This window comes from Chiloscyllium plagiosum, unplaced genomic scaffold (genome assembly GCF_037043375.1).
Source record: "Chiloscyllium plagiosum isolate Xiang-an unplaced genomic scaffold, Cpla_swu_hap1 HiC_scaffold_35, whole genome shotgun sequence".
In the NCBI taxonomy this organism is placed as follows: domain Eukaryota; kingdom Metazoa; phylum Chordata; class Chondrichthyes; order Orectolobiformes; family Hemiscylliidae; genus Chiloscyllium; species Chiloscyllium plagiosum.
In genome coordinates, this window is record NW_028270173.1 from 47,669,507 (window position 1) to 47,692,555 (window position 23,049).

The 23,049-nt window shown below is 52.1% G+C and overlaps 1 pseudogene; it reads left to right on the forward strand.

Moving 5' to 3' along the window:
• LOC148140779 (uncharacterized) overlaps positions 1–18,344 on the forward strand; it is a 67,042-nt pseudogene extending 48,698 nt beyond the window's left edge.
• The last annotated feature ends 4,705 nt before the right edge of the window (positions 18,345–23,049 follow it).

The window sequence follows — 23,049 nt, forward strand, 5'->3', positions numbered from 1 at the left end:
AGACAAGGCGAGAATGTGCAAACTCCACACAGACAAGGAGAGAATGTGCAAACTCAACACAGACACGGGGAGAATGTGCAAACTCCACACAGACAGGGGGAGAATGTATAAACTCAACACAGACAAGGGGAGAATGTGCAAAATCCACACAGAAACGGGGAGAATGTACAAACACCACACAGACACAGGGAGAATGTGCAAACTCCACACACACACGGGGAGAATGTGCAAACTCCACAAGGACACGAGGAGAAAGTGCAAACTCCACACAGGCACGGGGAGTATGTGCAAACTGCACACAGACATGGGGAGTGTGTGCAAACTCCACACAGGCATGGTGAAATGTGCAAACTCCACACAGACACGGGGAGAATGTGCAAACTCCCCACAGACATGGGGTGAAAGTGCAAACTCCACACAGGCATGGGGAGAATGTGCAAACTCCACACAGACATGGGGTGAAAGTGCAAACTCCACACAGGCATGGGGAGAATGTGCAAACCCCACACAGACACGGGGTGAAAGTGCAAACTCCACACAGACACGGGCAGTGTGTGCAAACTCCACACAGACATGGGGAGAATGTGCAAACTCCCCACAGACACGGCGAGTGTGTGCAAACTCCACACAGGCACGGGGAGAATGTGCAAACACCACAAAGTTACGGGGAGCATGTGAAAACTCAATACAGACACGGGGAGAATGTGCAAACTCCACACAGACAAGGGGAGAATATGCAAACTAAACACAGATACGGGGAGAATCTGCAAAACAAGATAGACACGGGGAGAATGTGCAAACCCCACACAGACACGAGGAGAAAGTGCAAACTCCACACAGACGCGGGGAGAATGTGCAAAATCCACGCAGATATGGGGAGAATGTGCAAACTCCCCACAGACACGGGGAGATTGTGCAAACTCCACACAGGCACGGGGAGAATGTGCAAACTGCACACAGACACGGGGAGTGTGTGCAAACTCCACACAGGCATGGGGAGAATGTGCAAACTCCACACAGACACGGGGAGAATGTGCAAACTACCCACAGACACGGGGAGTGTGTGCAAACTCCACACAGGCACGGGGAGAATGTGCAAACTCCACACAGACATGGGGTGAAAGTGCAAACTCTACACAGACATGGGGAGTGTGTGCAAACTCCACACAGGCATGGGGAGAATGTGCAAACCCCACACAGACACGGGGTGAAAGTGCAAACTCCACACAGACGCGGGGAGAATGTGCAAAACCCACGCAGGCATGGGGAGAATGTGCAAACTCCCCACAGACACGGGGAGTGTGTGAAAACTCCACACAGGCACGGGGAGAATGTGCAAACTCCACAAAGATACGGGGAGCATGTGAAAACTCAATACAGACACGGGGAGAATGTGCAAACTCCACACAGACAAGGGGAGAATATGCAAACTAAACACAGATACGGGGAGAATCTGCAAAACAAGATAGACACGGGGAGAATGTGCAAAATCCACGCAGACATGGGGAGAATGTGCAAACTCCCCACAGACACGGGGAGATTGTGCAAACTCCACACAGGCACGGGGAGAATGTGCAAAATGCACACAGACACGGGGAGAATCTGCAAACTCCCCACAGACACGGGGAGTGTGTGCAAACTCCACACAGGCACGGGGAGAATGTGCAAACTCCACACAGACACGGGGAGAATGTGCAAACTCCCCACAGACACGGGGAGTGTGTGCAAACTCCACACAGGCACGGGGAGAATGTGCAAACTCCACACAGACATGGGGAGTGTGTGCAAACTCCACACAGGCATGGGGAGAATGTGCAAACCCCACACAGACACGGGGAGAATGTGCAAACACCACGCAGACATGGGGAGAATGTGCAAACTCCACACAGACACGGGCAGTGTGTGCAAACTCCACACAGCTTGGGGGAGAATGTGCAAACTCCACACAGACACGGGGTGAAAGTGCAAACTCCAGACAGTCACGGGGAGAATGTACATACACCACACGGATACGAAGAGAATGTGCAAACTCCACACAGACACGGAGAGAATATGCAAAGCCCACATAGATGCAGGGGAAATGTGCGAACTCAACACAGAAACGGGGAGAATGTGCAAACTCCGCACAGACACGGGGAGAAAATGTGAACGTAACACAGACAAGGCGAGAATGTGCAAACTCCACACAGACAAGGAGAGAATGTGCAAACTCAACACAGACACGGGGAGAATGTGCAAACTCCACACAGACAGGGGGAGAATGTATAAACTCAACACAGACAAGGGGAGAATGTGCAAAATCCACACAGAAACGGGGAGAATGTGCAAACACCACACAGACACAGGGAGAATGTGCAAACTCCACACACACACACGGGGAGAATGTGCAAACTCCACAAGGACACGAGGAGAAAGTGTAAACTCCACACAGGCACGGGGAGAATGTGCAAACTGCACACAGACATGGGGAGTGTGTGCAAACTCCACACAGGCATGGTGAAATGTGCAAACTCCACACAGACACGGGGAGAATTTGCAAACTCCCCACAGACACGGGGAGTGTGTGCAAACTCCACACAGGCACGGGGAGAATGTGCAAACTCCACACAGACATGGGGTGAAAGTGCAAACTCCACACAGACATGGGGAGTGTGTGCAAACTCCACACAGGCATGGGGAGAATGTGCAAACCCCACACAGACACGGGGTGAAAGTGCAAACTCCACACAGACACGGGCAGTGGATGCAAACTCCACACAGACATGGGGAGAATGTGCAAACTCCCCACAGACACGGGGAGTGTGTGCAAACTCCACACAGGCACGGGGAGAATGTGCAAACTCCACAAAGTTACGGGGAGCATGTGAAAACTCAATACAGACACGGGGAGAATGTGCAAACTCCACACAGACAAGGGGAGAATATGCAAACTAAACACAGATACGGGGAGAATCTGCAAAACAAGATAGACACGGGGAGAAAGTGCAAACCCCACACAGACACGAGGAGAAAGTGCAAACTCCACACAGACGCGGGGAGAATGTGCAAAATCCACGCAGACATGGGGAGAATGTGCAAACTCCCCACAGACACGGGGAGATTGTCCAAACTCCACACAGGCACGGGGAGAATGTGCAAACTGCACACAGACACGGGGAGAATGTGCAAACTCCCCACAGACACGAGGAGTGTGTGCAAACTCCACACAGGCATGGGGAGAATGTGCAAACTCCACACAGACATGGGGAGAATGTGCAAACTCCCCACAGACACGGGGAGTGTTTGCAAACTCCACACAGGCACGGGGAGAATGTGCAAACTCCACACAGACATGGGGTGAAAGTGCAAACTCCACACAGACACGGCGAGTGTGTGCAAACTCCACACAGGCACGGGGAGAATGTGCAAACTCCACAAAGTTACGGGGAGCATGTGAAAACTCAATACAGACACGGGGAGAATGTGCAAACTCCACACAGACAAGGGGAGAATATGCAAACTAAACACAGATACGGGGAGAATCTGCAAAACAAGATAGACACGGGGAGAATGTGCAAACCCCACACAGACACGAGGAGAAAGTGCAAACTCCACACAGACGCGGGGAGAATGTGCAAAATCCACGCAGATATGGGGAGAATGTGCAAACTCCCCACAGACACGGGGAGATTGTGCAAACTCCACACAGGCACGGGGAGAATGTGCAAACTGCACACAGACATGGGGAGTGTGTGCAAACTCCACACAGGCATGGGGAGAATGTGCAAACTCCACACAGACACGGGGAGAATGTGCAAACTACCCACAGACACGGGGAGTGTGTGCAAACTCCACACAGGCACGGGGAGAATGTGCAAACTCCACACAGACATGGGGTGAAAGTGCAAACTCCACACAGACATGGGGAGTGTGTGCAAACTCCACACAGGCATGGGGAGAATGTGCAAACCCCACACAGACACGGGGTGAAAGTGCAAACTCCACACAGACGCGGGGAGAATGTGCAAAACCCACGCAGACATGGGGAGAATGTGCAAACTCCCCACAGACACGGGGAGTGTGTGCAAACTCCATACAGGCACGGGGAGAATGTGCAAACTCCACAAAGATACGGGGAGCATGTGAAAACTCAATACAGACACGGGGAGAATGTGCAAACTCCACACAGACAAGGGGAGAATATGCAAACTAAACACAGATACGGGGAGAATCTGCAAAACAAGAGAGACACGGGGAGAATGTGCAAAATCCACGCAGACATGGGGAGAATGTGCAAACTCCCCACAGACACGGGGAGATTGTGCAAACTCCACACAGGCACGGGGAGAATGTGCAAAATGCACACAGACACGGGGAGAATGTGCAAACTCCCCACAGACACGGGGAGTGTGTGCAAACTCCACACAGGCACGGGGAGAATGTGCAAACTCCACACAGACACGGGGAGAATCTGCAAACTCCCCACAGACACGGGGAGTGTGTGCAAACTCCACACAGGCACGGGGAGAATGTGCAAACTCCCCACAGACACGGGGAGAATGTGCAAACTCCCCACAGACACGGGGAGTGTGTGCAAACTCCACACAGGCACGGGGAGAATGTGCAAACTCCACACAGACATGGGGTGAAAGTGCAAACTCCACACAGACATGGGGAGTGTGTGCAAACTCCACACAGGCATGGGGAGAATGTGCAAACCCCACACAGACATGGGGTGAAAGTGCAAACTCCACACAGACACGGGCAGTGTGTGCAAACTCCACACAGACATGGGGAGAATGTGCAAACTCCCCACAGACACGGGGAGATTGTCCAAACTCCACACAGACATGGGGTGAAAGTGCAAACTCCACACAGACATGGGGAGTGTGTGCAAACTCCACACAGGCATGGGGAGAATGTGCAAACCCCACACAGACACGGGGTGAAAGTGCAAACTCCACACAGACACGGGCAGTGTGTGCAAACTCCACACAGGCATGGGGAGAATGTGCAAACCCCACACAGACACGGGGTGAATGTGCAAACACCACGCAGACATGGGGAGAATGTGCAAACTCCACACAGACACGGGCAGTGTGTGCAAACTCCACACAGCTTGGGGGAGAATGTGCAAACTCCACACAGACACGGGGTGAAAGTGCAAACTCCAGACAGTCACGGGGAGAATGTACATACACCACACGGATACGAAGAGAATGTGCAAACTCCACACAGACACGGAGAGAATATGCAAAGCCCACATAGATGCAGGGGAAATGTGCGAACTCAACACAGAAACGGGGAGAATGTGCAAACTCCGCACAGACACGGGGAGAAAATGTGAACGTAACACAGACAAGGCGAGAATGTGCAAACTCCACACAGACAAGGAGAGAATGTGCAAACTCAACACAGACACGGGGAGAATGTGCAAACTCCACACAGACAGGGGGAGAATGTATAAACTCAACACAGACAAGGGGAGAATGTGCAAAATCCACACAGAAACGGGGAGAATGTGCAAACACCACACAGACACAGGGAGAATGTGCAAACTCCACACACACACACAGGGAGAATGTGCAAACTCCACAAGGACACGAGGAGAAAGTGCAAACTCCACACAGGCACGGGGAGAATGTGCAAACTGCACACAGACATGGGGAGTGTGTGCAAACTCCACACAGGCATGGTGAAATGTGCAAACTCCACACAGACACGGGGAGAATTTGCAAACTCCCCACAGACACGGGGAGTGTGTGCAAACTCCACACAGGCACGGGGAGAATGTGCAAACTCCACACAGACATGGGGTGAAAGTGCAAACTCCACACAGACATGGGGAGTGTGTGCAAACTCCACACAGGCATGGGGAGAATGTGCAAACCCCACACAGACACGGGGTGAAAGTGCAAACTCCACACAGACACGGGCAGTGGATGCAAACTCCACACAGACATGGGGAGAATGTGCAAACTCCCCACAGACACGGGGAGTGTGTGCAAACTCCACACAGGCACGGGGAGAATGTGCAAACTCCACAAAGTTACGGGGAGCATGTGAAAACTCAATACAGACACGGGGAGAATGTGCAAACTCCACACAGACAAGGGGAGAATATGCAAACTAAACACAGATACGGGGAGAATGTGCAAAACAAGATAGACACGGGGAGAATGTGCAAACCCCACACAGACACGAGGAGAAAGTGCAAACTCCACACAGACGCGGGGAGAATGTGCAAAATCCACGCAGACATGGGGAGAATGTGCAAACTCCCCACAGACACGGGGAGATTGTCCAAACTCCACACAGGCACGGGGAGAATGTGCAAACTGCACACAGACACGGGGAGAATGTGCAAACTCCACACAGACACGGGGAGTGTGTGCAAACTCCACACAGGCATGGGGAGAATGTGCAAACTCCACACAGACATGGGGAGAATGTGCAAACTCCCCACAGACACGGGGAGTGTTTGCAAACTCCACACAGGCACGGGGAGAATGTGCAAACTCCACACAGACATGGGGTGAAAGTGCAAACTCCACACAGACACGGCGAGTGTGTGCAAACTCCACACAGGCACGGGGAGAATGTGCAAACTCCACAAAGTTACGGGGAGCATGTGAAAACTCAATACAGACACGGGGAGAATGTGCAAACTCCACACAGACACGGGGAGATTGTGCAAACTCCACACAGGCACGGGGAGAATGTGCAAACTGCACACAGACATGGGGAGTGTGTGCAAACTCCACACAGGCATGGGGAGAATGTGCAAACTCCACACAGACACGGGGAGCATGTGCAAACTACCCACAGACACGGGGAGTGTGTGCAAACTCCACACAGGCACGGGGAGAATGTGCAAACTCCACACAGACATGGGGTGAAAGTGCAAACTCCACACAGACATGGGGAGTGTGTGCAAACTCCACACAGGCATGGGGAGAATGTGCAAACCCCACACAGACACGGGGTGAAAGTACAAACTCCACACAGACGCGGGGAGAATGTGCAAAACCCACGCAGACATGGGGAGAATGTGCAAACTCCCCACAGACACGGGGAGTGTGTGCAATCTCCATACAGGCACGGGGAGAATGTGCAAACTCCACAAAGATACGGGGAGCATGTGAAAACTCAATACAGACACGGGGAGAATGTGCAAACTCCACACAGACAAGGGGAGAATATGCAAACTAAACACAGATACGGGGAGAATCTGCAAAACAAGATAGACACGGGGAGAATGTGCAAAATCCACGCAGACATGGGGAGAATGTGCATACTCCCCACAGACACGGGGAGATTGTGCAAACTCCACACAGGCACGGGGAGAATGTGCAAAATGCACACAGACACGGGGAGAATGTGCAAACTCCCCACAGACACGGGGAGTGTGTGCAAACTCCACACAGGCACGGGGAGAATGTGCAAACTCCACACAGACACGGGGAGAATGTGCAAACTCCCCACAGACACGGGGAGTGTGTGCAAACTCCACACAGGCACGGGGAGAATGTGCAAACTCCACACAGACATGGGGTGAAAGTGCAAACTCCACACAGACATGGGGAGTGTGTGCAAACTCCACACAGGCATGGGGAGAATGTGCAAACCCCACACAGAAACGGGGAGAATGTGCAAACACCACGCAGACATGGGGAGAATGTGCAAACTCCACACAGACACAGGCAGTGTGTGCAAACTCCACACAGGTTGGGGGAGAATGTGCAAACTCCACACAGACACGGGGTGAAAGTGCAAACTCCAGACAGTCACGGGGAGAATGTACATACACCACACGGATACGAAGAGAATGTGCAAACTCCACACAGACACGGAGAGAATGTGCAAAGCCCACATAGATGCAGGGGAAATGTGTGAACTCAACACAGAAACGTGGAGAATGTGCAAACTCCGCACAGACACGGGGAGTGTGTGCAAACTCCATACAGGCACGGGGAGAATGTGCAAACTCCACAAAGATACGGGGAGCATGTGCAAACTCAACACAGACACGGGGAGAATGTGCAAACTCCACACAGACAAGGGGAGAATATGCAAACTAAACACAGATACGGGGAGAATCTGCAAAACAAGATAGACACGGGGAGAATGTGCAAAATCCACGCAGACATGGGGAGAATGTGCAAACTCCCCACAGACACGGGGAGATTGTGCAAACTCCACACAGGCACGGGGAGAATGTGCAAAATGCACACAGACACGGGGAGAATGTGCAAACTCCCCACAGACACGGGGAGTGTGTGCAAACTCCACACAGGCACGGGGAGAATGTGCAAACTCCACACAGACACGGGGAGAATGTGCAAACTCCCCACAGACACGGGGAGTGTGTGCAAACTCCACACAGGCACGGGGAGAATGTGCAAACTCCACACAGACATGGGGTGAAAGTGCAAACTCCACACAGACATGGGGAGTGTGTGCAAACTCCACACAGGCATGGGGAGAATGTGCAAACCCCACACAGACACGGGGAGAATGTGCAAACACCACGCAGACATGGGGAGAATGTGCAAACTCCACACAGACACAGGCAGTGTGTGCAAACTCCACACAGGTTGGGGGAGAATGTGCAAACTCCACACAGACACGGGGTGAAAGTGCAAACTCCAGACAGTCACGGGGAGAATGTACATACACCACACGGATACGAAGAGAATGTGCAAACTCCACACAGACACGGAGAGAATGTGCAAAGCCCACATAGATGCAGGGGAAATGTGTGAACTCAACAGAGAAACGGGGAGAATGTGCAAACTCCCCACAGACACGGGGTTGAAAATGCGAACGTAACACAGACAAGGCGAGAATGTGCAAACTCCACACAGACAAGGAGAGAATGTGCAAACTCAACACAGACACGGGGAGAATGTGCAAACTCCACACAGACAGGGGGAGAATGTATAAACTCAACACAGACAAGGGGAGAATGTGCAAAATCCACACAGAAACGGGGAGAATGTGCAAACACCACACAGACACAGGGAGAATGTGCAAACTCCACACACACACGGGGAGAATGTGCAAACTCCACAAGGACACGAGGAGAAAGTGCAAACTCCACACAGGCACGGGTAGAATGTGCAAACTGCACACAGACATGGGGAGTGTGTGCAAACTCCACACAGGCATGGTGAAATGTGCAAACTCCACACAGACACGGGGAGAATGTGCAAACTCCCCACAGACACGGGGAGTGTGTGCAAACTCCACACAGGCACGGGGAGAATGTGCAAACTCCACACAGACATGGGGTGAAAGTGCAAACTCCACACAGACATGGAGAGTGTGTGCAAACTCCACACAGGCATGGGGAGAATGTGCAAACCCCACACAGACACGGGGTGAAAGTGCAAACTCCACACAGACACGGGCCGTGTGTGCAAACTCCACACAGACATGGGGAGAATGTGCAAACTCCCCACAGACACGGGGAGTGTGTGCAAACTCCACACAGGCACGGGGAGAATGTGCAAACTCCACAAAGTTACGGGGAGCATGTGCAAACTCCACACAGACAAGGGGAGAATATGCAAACTAAACACAGATACGGGGAGAATCTGCAAAACAAGATAGACACGGGGAGAATGTGCAAACCCCACACAGACACGAGGAGAAAGTGCAAACTCCACACAGACGCGGGGAGAATTTGCAAAATCCACGCAGACATGGGGAGAATGTGCAAACTCCCCACAGACACGGGGAGATTGTCCAAACTCCACACAGACACGGGGAGAATGTGCAAACTCCCCACAGACACGGGGAGTGTGTGCAAACTCCACACAGGCATGGGGAGAATGTGCAAACTCCACACAGACACGGGGAGAATGTGCAAACTCCCCACAGACACGGGGAGTGTGTGCAAACTCCACACAGGCACGGGGAGAATGTGCAAACTCCACACAGACATGGGGTGAAAGTGCAAACTCCACACAGACATGGGGAGTGTGTGCAAACTCCACACAGGCATGGGGAGAATCTGCAAACCCCACACAGACACGGGGAGAATGTGCAAACACCACGCAGACATGGGGAGAATGTGCAAACTCCACACAGACACGGGCAGTGTGTGCAAACTGCACACAGGTTGGGGGAGAATGTGCAAACTCCACACAGACACGGGGTGAAAGTGCAAACTCCAGACAGTCACGGGGAGAATGTACATACACCACACGGATACGAAGAGAATGTGCAAACTCCACACAGACACGGGGAGAATGTGCAAAGCCCACATAGATGCAGGGGAAATGTGCGAACTCAACACAGAAACGGGGAGAATGTGCAAACTCCACACAGACACGGGGAGATTGTGCAAACTCAACACAGACTCGGGGAGAATGTGCAATCTCCGCACAGACACGGGGGGAAAATGCGAACGTAACACAGACACGGGGAGAATGTGCAAACTCCACACAGACATGGAGAGAATGTGCAAACTCAACACAGACACGGGGAGAATGTGCAAATTCCACACAGACAGGGGGAGAATGTATAAACTCAACACAGACAAGGGGAGAATGTGCAAAATCCACACAGAAACGGGGAGAATGTGCAAACACCACACAGACACAGGGAGAATGTGCAAACTCCACACACACACGGGGAGAATGTGCAAACTCCACAAGGACACGGGGAGAATGTGCAAACACCACACAGAAACGGTGAGAATACGCAAACCCCACATAGACTCGGGGAGAATGTGCAAACGCCCCATAGAAATGGGGAGAATGCGCAAACACCACACGGACACGGGGAGAATGTGCAAACTCCACACGGACACGGGGAGAATGCGCAAACCCCACAAAGACTCGGGGAGAATGCGCAAACTCAACACAGACACGGGGAGAATGTGCAAACTGCACACAGACACGGGGCGAATGTGCAAACACCACGCAGACATGGGGAGAATGTGCAAGCACTGCACGGACACGTGGAGAATGTGCAAACTCAAAACAGGCACGGGGAGAATGTGCAAACCCCACACAGACACGGGGAGAATGAGCAAACTCCATACAGACGCAGGGAGAATGTGCAAACTCCACTCGGACACGGGAAGAATGTGCAAGCCCCACACAGACTCGGGGAGAATGTGCAAACTCCACACAGATACGGGGAGAACGTGAAAACTCAACACAGACACGGGGAGAATGTGCAAACTCCACACAGGCACGGGAAGAATATGCAAACTAAACACAGACAGGGGGAGAATGTGCAAACTCCACACAGATACGGGGAGAATGTGCAAACTCCACAAAGACACGGGGAGAATGTGCAAACCCCACACAGATATGGGGAGAAAGTGCAAAATCCACACAGACACGGGGAGAATGTGCAAACTCCACACAGACATGGGGTGAAAGTGCAAACTCCACACAGACATGGGGAGTGTGTGCAAACTCCACACAGGCATGGGGAGAATGTGCAAACCCCACACAGAAACGGGGAGAATGTGCAAACACCACGCAGACATGGGGAGAATGTGCAAACTCCACACAGACACAGGCAGTGTGTGCAAACTCCACACAGGTTGGGGGAGAATGTGCAAACTCCACACAGACACGGGGTGAAAGTGCAAACTCCAGACAGTCACGGGGAGAATGTACATACACCACACGGATACGAAGAGAATGTGCAAACTCCACACAGACACGGAGAGAATGTGCAAAGCCCACATAGATGCAGGGGAAATGTGTGAACTCAACACAGAAACGGGGAGAATGTGCAAACTCCGCACAGACACGGGGAGTGTGTGCAAACTCCATACAGGCACGGGGAGAATGTGCAAACTCCACAAAGATACGGGGAGCATGTGCAAACTCAACACAGACACGGGGAGAATGTGCAAACTCCACACAGACAAGGGGAGAATATGCAAACTAAACACAGATACGGGGAGAATCTGCAAAACAAGATAGACACGGGGAGAATGTGCAAAATCCACGCAGACATGGGGAGAATGTGCAAACTCCCCACAGACACGGGGAGATTGTGCAAACTCCACACAGACAAGGAGAGAATGTGCAAACTCAACACAGACACGGGGAGAATGTGCAAACTCCACACAGACAGGGGGAGAATGTATAAACTCAACACAGACAAGGGGAGAATGTGCAAAATCCACACAGAAACGGGGAGAATGTGCAAACACCACACAGACACAGGGAGAATGTGCAAACTCCACACACACACGGGGAGAATGTGCAAACTCCACAAGGACACGAGGAGAAAGTGCAAACTCCACACAGGCACGGGTAGAATGTGCAAACTGCACACAGACATGGGGAGTGTGTGCAAACTCCACACAGGCATGGTGAAATGTGCAAACTCCACACAGACACGGGGAGAATGTGCAAACTCCCCACAGACACGGGGAGTGTGTGCAAACTCCACACAGGCACGGGGAGAATGTGCAAACTCCACACAGACATGGGGTGAAAGTGCAAACTCCACACAGACATGGAGAGTGTGTGCAAACTCCACACAGGCATGGGGAGAATGTGCAAACCCCACACAGACACGGGGTGAAAGTGCAAACTCCACACAGACACGGGCCGTGTGTGCAAACTCCACACAGACATGGGGAGAATGTGCAAACTCCCCACAGACACGGGGAGTGTGTGCAAACTCCACACAGGCACGGGGAGAATGTGCAAACTCCACAAAGTTACGGGGAGCATGTGCAAACTCCACACAGACAAGGGGAGAATATGCAAACTAAACACAGATACGGGGAGAATCTGCAAAACAAGATAGACACGGGGAGAATGTGCAAACCCCACACAGACACGAGGAGAAAGTGCAAACTCCACACAGACGCGGGGAGAATTTGCAAAATCCACGCAGACATGGGGAGAATGTGCAAACTCCCCACAGACACGGGGAGATTGTCCAAACTCCACACAGACACGGGGAGAATGTGCAAACTCCCCACAGACACGGGGAGTGTGTGCAAACTCCACACAGGCATGGGGAGAATGTGCAAACTCCACACAGACACGGGGAGAATGTGCAAACTCCCCACAGACACGGGGAGTGTGTGCAAACTCCACACAGGCACGGGGAGAATGTGCAAACTCCACACAGACATGGGGTGAAAGTGCAAACTCCACACAGACATGGGGAGTGTGTGCAAACTCCACACAGGCATGGGGAGAATCTGCAAACCCCACACAGACACGGGGAGAATGTGCAAACACCACGCAGACATGGGGAGAATGTGCAAACTCCACACAGACACGGGCAGTGTGTGCAAACTGCACACAGGTTGGGGGAGAATGTGCAAACTCCACACAGACACGGGGTGAAAGTGCAAACTCCAGACAGTCACGGGGAGAATGTACATACACCACACGGATACGAAGAGAATGTGCAAACTCCACACAGACACGGGGAGAATGTGCAAAGCCCACATAGATGCAGGGGAAATGTGCGAACTCAACACAGAAACGGGGAGAATGTGCAAACTCCACACAGACACGGGGAGATTGTGCAAACTCAACACAGACTCGGGGAGAATGTGCAATCTCCGCACAGACACGGGGGGAAAATGCGAACGTAACACAGACACGGGGAGAATGTGCAAACTCCACACAGACATGGAGAGAATGTGCAAACTCAACACAGACACGGGGAGAATGTGCAAACTCCACACAGACAGGGGGAGAATGTATAAACTCAACACAGACAAGGGGAGAATGTGCAAAATCCACACAGAAACGGGGAGAATGTGCAAACACCACACAGACACAGGGAGAATGTGCAAACTCCACACACACACGGGGAGAATGTGCAAACTCCACAAGGACACGGGGAGAATGTGCAAACACCACACAGAAACGGTGAGAATACGCAAACCCCACATAGACTCGGGGAGAATGTGCAAACGCCCCATAGAAATGGGGAGAATGCGCAAACACCACACGGACACGGGGAGAATGTGCAAACTCCACACGGACACGGGGAGAATGCGCAAACCCCACAAAGACTCGGGGAGAATGCGCAAACTCAACACAGACACGGGGAGAATGTGCAAACTGCACACAGACACGGGGCGAATGTGCAAACACCACGCAGACATGGGGAGAATGTGCAAGCACTGCACGGACACGTGGAGAATGTGCAAACTCAAAACAGGCACGGGGAGAATGTGCAAACCCCACACAGACACGGGGAGAATGAGCAAACTCCATACAGACGCAGGGAGAATGTGCAAACTCCACTCGGACACGGGAAGAATGTGCAAGCCCCACACAGACTCGGGGAGAATGTGCAAACTCCACACAGATACGGGGAGAACGTGAAAACTCAACACAGACACGGGGAGAATGTGCAAACTCCACACAGGCACGGGAAGAATATGCAAACTAAACACAGACAGGGGGAGAATGTGCAAACTCCACACAGATACGGGGAGAATGTGCAAACTCCACAAAGACACGGGGAGAATGTGCAAACCCCACACAGATATGGGGAGAAAGTGCAAAATCCACACAGACACGGGGAGAATGTGCAAACTCCACACAGACATGGGGTGAAAGTGCAAACTCCACACAGACATGGGGAGTGTGTGCAAACTCCACACAGGCATGGGGAGAATGTGCAAACCCCACACAGAAACGGGGAGAATGTGCAAACACCACGCAGACATGGGGAGAATGTGCAAACTCCACACAGACACAGGCAGTGTGTGCAAACTCCACACAGGTTGGGGGAGAATGTGCAAACTCCACACAGACACGGGGTGAAAGTGCAAACTCCAGACAGTCACGGGGAGAATGTACATACACCACACGGATACGAAGAGAATGTGCAAACTCCACACAGACACGGAGAGAATGTGCAAAGCCCACATAGATGCAGGGGAAATGTGTGAACTCAACACAGAAACGGGGAGAATGTGCAAACTCCGCACAGACACGGGGAGTGTGTGCAAACTCCATACAGGCACGGGGAGAATGTGCAAACTCCACAAAGATACGGGGAGCATGTGCAAACTCAACACAGACACGGGGAGAATGTGCAAACTCCACACAGACAAGGGGAGAATATGCAAACTAAACACAGATACGGGGAGAATCTGCAAAACAAGATAGACACGGGGAGAATGTGCAAAATCCACGCAGACATGGGGAGAATGTGCAAACTCCCCACAGACACGGGGAGATTGTGCAAACTACACACAGACAAGGAGAGAATGTGCAAACTCAACACAGACACGGGGAGAATGTGCAAACTCCACACAGACAGGGGGAGAATGTATAAACTCAACACAGACAAGGGGAGAATGTGCAAAATCCACACAGAAACGGGGAGAATGTGCAAACACCACACAGACACAGGGAGAATGTGCAAACTCCACACACACACGGGGAGAATGTGCAAACTCCACAAGGACACGAGGAGAAAGTGCAAACTCCACACAGGCACGGGTAGAATGTGCAAACTGCACACAGACATGGGGAGTGTGTGCAAACTCCACACAGGCATGGTGAAATGTGCAAACTCCACACAGACACGGGGAGAATGTGCAAACTCCCCACAGACACGGGGAGTGTGTGCAAACTCCACACAGGCACGGGGAGAATGTGCAAGCTCCACACAGACATGGGGTGAAAGTGCAAACTCCACACAGACATGGAGAGTGTGTGCAAACTCCACACAGGCATGGGGAGAATCTGCAAACCCCACACAGACACGGGGAGAATGTGCAAACACCACGCAGACATGGGGAGAATGTGCAAACTCCACACAGACACGGGCAGTGTGTGCAAACTGCACACAGGTTGGGGGAGAATGTGCAAACTCCACACAGACACGGGGTGAAAGTGCAAACTCCAGACAGTCACGGGGAGAATGTACATACACCACACGGATACGAAGAGAATGTGCAAACTCCACACAGACACGGGGAGAATGTGCAAAGCCCACATAGATGCAGGGGAAATGTGCGAACTCAACACAGAAACGGGGAGAATGTGCAAACTCCACACAGACACGGGGAGATTGTGCAAACTCAACACAGACTCGGGGAGAATGTGCAATCTCCGCACAGACACGGGGGGAAAATGCGAACGTAACACAGACACGGGGAGAATGTGCAAACTCCACACAGACATGGAGAGAATGTGCAAACTCAACACAGACACGGGGAGAATGTGCAAACTCCACACAGACAGGGGGAGAATGTATAAACTCAACACAGACAAGGGGAGAATGTGCAAAATCCACACAGAAACGGGGAGAATGTGCAAACACCACACAGACACAGGGAGAATGTGCAAACTCCACACACACACGGGGAGAATGTGCAAACTCCACAAGGACACGGGGAGAATGTGCAAACACCACACAGAAACGGTGAGAATACGCAAACCCCACATAGACTCGGGGAGAATGTGCAAACGCCCCATAGAAATGGGGAGAATGCGCAAACACCACACGGACACGGGGAGAATGTGCAAACTCCACACGGACACGGGGAGAATGCGCAAACCCCACAAAGACTCGGGGAGAATGCGCAAACTCAACACAGACACGGGGAGAATGTGCAAACTGCACACAGACACGGGGCGAATGTGCAAACACCACGCAGACATGGGGAGAATGTGCAAGCACTGCACGGACACGTGGAGAATGTGCAAACTCAAAACAGGCACGGGGAGAATGTGCAAACCCCACACAGACACGGGGAGAATGAGCAAACTCCATACAGACGCAGGGAGAATGTGCAAACTCCACTCGGACACGGGAAGAATGTGCAAGCCCCACACAGACTCGGGGAGAATGTGCAAACTCCACACAGATACGGGGAGAACGTGAAAACTCAACACAGACACGGGGAGAATGTGCAAACTCCACACAGGCACGGGAAGAATATGCAAACTAAACACAGACAGGGGGAGAATGTGCAAACTCCACACAGATACGGGGAGAATGTGCAAACTCCACAAAGACACGGGGAGAATGTGCAAACCCCACACAGATATGGGGAGAAAGTGCAAAATCCACACAGACACGGGGAGAATGTGCAAACTCCACACAGACATGGGGTGAAAGTGCAAACTCCACACAGACATGGGGAGTGTGTGCAAACTCCACACAGGCATGGGGAGAATGTGCAAACCCCACACAGAAACGGGGAGAATGTGCAAACACCACGCAGACATGGGGAGAATGTGCAAACTCCACACAGACACAGGCAGTGTGTGCAAACTCCACACAGGTTGGGGGAGAATGTGCAAACTCCACACAGACACGGGGTGAAAGTGCAAACTCCAGACAGTCACGGGGAGAATGTACATACACCACACGGATACGAAGAGAATGTGCAAACTCCACACAGACACGGAGAGAATGTGCAAAGCCCACATAGATGCAGGGGAAATGTGTGAACTCAACACAGAAACGGGGAGAATGTGCAAACTCCGCACAGACACGGGGAGTGTGTGCAAACTCCATACAGGCACGGGGAGAATGTGCAAACTCCACAAAGATACGGGGAGCATGTGCAAACTCAACACAGACACGGGGAGAATGTGCAAACTCCACACAGACAAGGGGAGAATATGCAAACTAAACACAGATACGGGGAGAATCTGCAAAACAAGATAGACACGGGGAGAATGTGCAAAATCCACGCAGACATGGGGAGAATGTGCAAACTCCCCACAGACACGGGGAGATTGTGCAAACTCCACACAGGCACGGGGAGAATGTGCAAAATGCACACAGACACGGGGAGAATGTGCAAACTCCCCACAGACACGGGGAGTGTGTGCAAACTCCACACAGGCACGGGGAGAATGTGCAAACTCCACACAGACACGGGGAGAATGTGCAAACTCCCCACAGACACGGGGAGTGTGTGCAAACTCCACACAGGCACGGGGAGAATGTGCAAACTCCACACAGACATGGGGTGAAAGTGCAAACTCCACACAGACATGGGGAGTGTGTGCAAACTCCACACAGGCATGGGGAGAATGTGCAAACCCCACACAGACACGGGGAGAATGTGCAAACACCACGCAGACATGGGGAGAATGTGCAAACTCCACACAGACACAGGCAGTGTGTGCAAACTCCACACAGGTTGGGGGAGAATGTGCAAACTCCACACAGACACGGGGTGAAAGTGCAAACTCCAGACAGTCACGGGGAGAATGTACATACACCACACGGATACGAAGAGAATGTGCAAACTCCACACAGACACGGAGAGAATGTGCAAAGCCCACATAGATGCAGGGGAAATGTGTGAACTCAACACAGAAACGGGGAGAATGTGCAAACTCCGCACAGACACGGGGTTGAAAATGCGAACGTAACACAGACAAGGCGAGAATGTGCAAACTCCACACAGACAAGGAGAGAATGTGCAAACTCAACACAGACACGGGGAGAATGTGCAAACTCCACACAGACAGGGGGAGAATGTATAAACTCAACACAGACAAGGGGAGAATGTGCAAAATCCACACAGAAACGGGGAGAATGTGCAAACACCACACAGACACAGGGAGAATGTGCAAACTCCACACACACACGGGGAGAATGTGCAAACTCCACAAGGACACGAGGAGAAAGTGCAAACTCCACACAGGCACGGGGAGAATGTGCAAACTGCACACAGACATGGGGAGTGTGTGCAAACTCCACACAGGCATGGTGAAATGTGCAAACTCCACACAGACACGGGGAGAATGTGCAAACTCCCCACAGACACGGGGAGTGTGTGCAAACTCCACACAGGCACGGGGAGAATGTGCAAACTCCACACAGACATGGGGTGAAAGTGCAAACTCCACACAGACATGGAGAGTGTGTGCAAACTCCACACAGGCATGGGGAGAATGTGCAAACTCCACACAGACACGGGGTGAAAGTGCAAACTCCACACAGACACGGGCCGTGTGTGCAAACTCCACACAGACATGGGGAGAATGTGCAAACTCCCCACAGACACGGGGAGTGTGTGCAAACTCCACACAGGCACGGGGAGAATGTGCAAACTCCACAAAGTTACGGGGAGCATGTGCAAACTCCACACAGACAAGGGGAGAATATGCAAACTAAACACAGATACGGGGAGAATCTGCAAAACAAGATAGACACGGGGAGAATGTGCAAACCCCACACAGACACGAGGAGAAAGTGCAAACTCCACACAGACGCGGGGAGAATTTGCAAAATCCACGCAGACATGGGGAGAATGTGCAAACTCCCCACAGACACGGGGAGATTGTCCAAACTCCACACAGACACGGGGAGAATGTGCAAACTCCCCACAGACACGGGGAGTGTGTGCAAACTCCACACAGGCATGGGGAGAATGTGCAAACTCCACACAGACACGGGGAGAATGTGCAAACTCCCCACAGACACGGGGAGTGTGTGCAAACTCCACACAGGCACGGGGAGAATGTGCAAACTCCACACAGACATGGGGTGAAAGTTCAAACTCCACACAGACATGGGGAGTGTGTGCAAACTCCACACAGGCATGGGGAGAATCTGCAAACCCCACACAGACACGGGGAGAATGTGCAAACACCACGCAGACATGGGGAGAATGTGCAAACTCCACACAGACACGGGCAGTGTGTGCAAACTCCACACAGGTTGGGGGAGAATGTGCAAACTCCACACAGACACGGGGTGAAAGTGCAAACTCCAGACAGTCACGGGGAGAATGTACATACACCACACGGATACGAAGAGAATGTGCAAACTCCACACAGACACGGGGAGAATGTGCAAAGCCCACATAGATGCAGGGGAAATGTGCGAACTCAACACAGAAACGGGGAGAATGTGCAAACTCCACACAGACACGGGGAGATTGTGCAAACTCAACACAGACTCGGGGAGAATGTGCAATCTCCGCACAGACACGGGGGGAAAATGCGAACGTAACACAGACACGGGGAGAATGTGCAAACTCCACACAGACATGGAGAGAATGTGCAAACTCAACACAGACACGGGGAGAATGTGCAAACTCCACACAGACAGGGGGAGAATGTATAAACTCAACACAGACAAGGGGAGAATGTGCAAAATCCACACAGAAACGGGGAGAATGTGCAAACACCACACAGACACAGGGAGAATGTGCAAACTCCACACACACACGGGGAGAATGTGCAAACTCCACAAGGACACGGGGAGAATGTGCAAACACCACACAGAAACGGTGAGAATACGCAAACCCCACATAGACTCGGGGAGAATGTGCAAACGGCCCATAGAAATGGGGAGAATGCGCAAACACCACACGGACACGGGGAGAATGTGCAAACTCCACACGGACACGGGGAGAATGCGCAAACCCCACAAAGACTCGGGGAGAATGCGCAAACTCAACACAGACACGGGGAGAATGTGCAAACTGCACACAGACACGGGGCGAATGTGCAAACACCACGCAGACATGGGGAGAATGTGCAAGCACTGCACGGACACGTGGAGAATGTGCAAACTCAAAACAGGCACGGGGAGAATGTGCAAACCCCACACAGACACGGGGAGAATGAGCAAACTCCATACAGACGCAGGGAGAATGTGCAAACTCCACTCGGACACGGGAAGAATGTGCAAGCCCCACACAGACTCGGGGAGAATGTGCAAACTCCACACAGATACGGGGAGAACGTGAAAACTCAACACAGACACGGGGAGAATGTGCAAACTCCACACAGGCACGGGAAGAATATGCAAACTAAACACAGACAGGGGGAGAATGTGCAAACTCCACACAGATACGGGGAGAATGTGCAAACTCCACAAAGACACGGGGAGAATGTGCAAACCCCACACAGATATGGGGAGAAAGTGCAAAATCCACACAGACACGGGGAGAATGTGCAAACTCCACACAGAATGGGGGAGAATGTGCAAAATCCACGCAGACATGGAGAGAATGTGCAAACTCCATGCAGACACGGGGAGAATGTGCAAACTCCACACAGACACGGGGTGAAAGTGCAAACTCCACACAGACACGGGGTGAAAGTGCAAACTCCACACAGACATGGGGAGAATGTGCAAACTCCACGCAAACACGGGGAGAATGTGCAAACTCCACACAGACACAGGCAGTGTGTGCAAACTCCACACAGTCACGGGGAGAATGTGCAAACCGCACCCAGAGACATGGAGAATGTGCAAAATTCACGCAGACAAGGGGAGAATGTGCAAACTCCACACAGACACAGTGAGAATGTGCAAACTCCACACGGACACGGGGAGAATGTGCAAACTCCACACAGACACGGGGAAAATGTGCAAACCCCACACAGACACGGGGAGAATGTGCAAACTCCGCAAAGACATGGGGAGAATGTGCAAACTCCACACAGACACGGGGAGAATGTGCAAAATTCACGCAGACACAGGGAGAATGTGCAAACTCAACAGACACGGGGGGAATGTGCAAACTCCACACAGGCACGGGGAGAATGTGCAAACTCCACACAGACATGGGGAGTGTGTGCAAACTCCACACAGGCATGGGGAGAATGTGCAAACCCCACACAGACACGGGGTGAAAGTGCAAACTCCACACAGACACGGGCAGTGTGTGCAAACTCCACACAGACATGGGGAGAATGCGCAAACTCCCCACAGACACGGGGAGTGTGTGCAAACTCCACACAGGCACGGGGAGAATGTGCAAACTCCATAAAGTTACGGGGAGCATGTGAAAACTCAATACAGACACGGGGAGAATGTGCAAACTCCACACAGACAAGGGGAGAATATGCAAACTAAACACAGATATGGGGAGAATCTGCAAAACAAGATAGACACGGGGAGAATGTGCAAACCCCACACAGACACGAGGAGAAAGTGCAAACTCCACACAGACGCGGGGAGAATTTGCAAAATCCACGCAGACATGGGGAGAATGTGCAAACTCCCCACAGACACGGGGAGATTGTCCAAACTCCACACAGGCACGGGGAGAATGTGCAAACTGCACACAGACACGGGGAGAATGTGCAAACACCACGCAGACATGGGGAGAATGTGCAAACTCCACACAGACACGGGCAGTGTGTGCAAACTCCACACAGGTTGGGGGAGAATGTGCAAACTCCACACAGACACGGGGTGAAAGTGCAAACTCCAGACAGTCACGGGGAGAATGTACATACACCACACGGATACGAAGAGAATGTGCAAACTCCACACAGACACGGGGAGAATGTGCAAAGCCCACATAGATGCAGGGGAAATGTGCGAACTCAACACAGAAACGGGGAGAATGTGCAAACTCCACACAGACACGGGGAGATTGTGCAAACTCAACACAGACTCGGGGAGAATGTGCAATCTCCGCACAGACACGGGGAGAAAATGCGAACGTAACACAGACAAGGCGAGAATGTGCAAACTCCACACAGACATGGAGAGAATGTGCAAACTCAACACAGACACGGGGAGAATGTGCAAACTCCACACAGACAGGGGGAGAATGTATAAACTCAACACAGACAAGGGGAGAATGTGCAAAATCCACACAGAAACGGGGAGAATGTGCAAACACCACACAGACACAGGGAGAATGTGCAAACTCCACACACACACGGGGAGAATGTGCAAACTCCACAAGGACACGGGGAGAATGTGCAAACACCACACAGAAACGGTGAGAATACGCAAACCCCACATAGACTCGGGGAGAATGTGCAAACGCCCCATAGAAATGGGGAGAATGCGCAAACACCACACGGACACGGGGAGAATGTGCAAACTCCACACGGACACGGGGAGAATGCGCAAACCCCACAAAGACTCGGGGAGAATGCGCAAACTCAACACAGACACGGGGAGAATGTGCAAACTGCACACAGACACGGGGCGAATGTGCAAACACCACGCAGACATGGGGAGAATGTGCAAGCACTGCACGGACACGTGGAGAATGTGCAAACTCAAAACAGGCACGGGGAGAATGTGCAAACCCCACACAGACACGGGGAGAATGAGCAAACTCCATACAGACGCAGGGAGAATGTGCAAACTCCA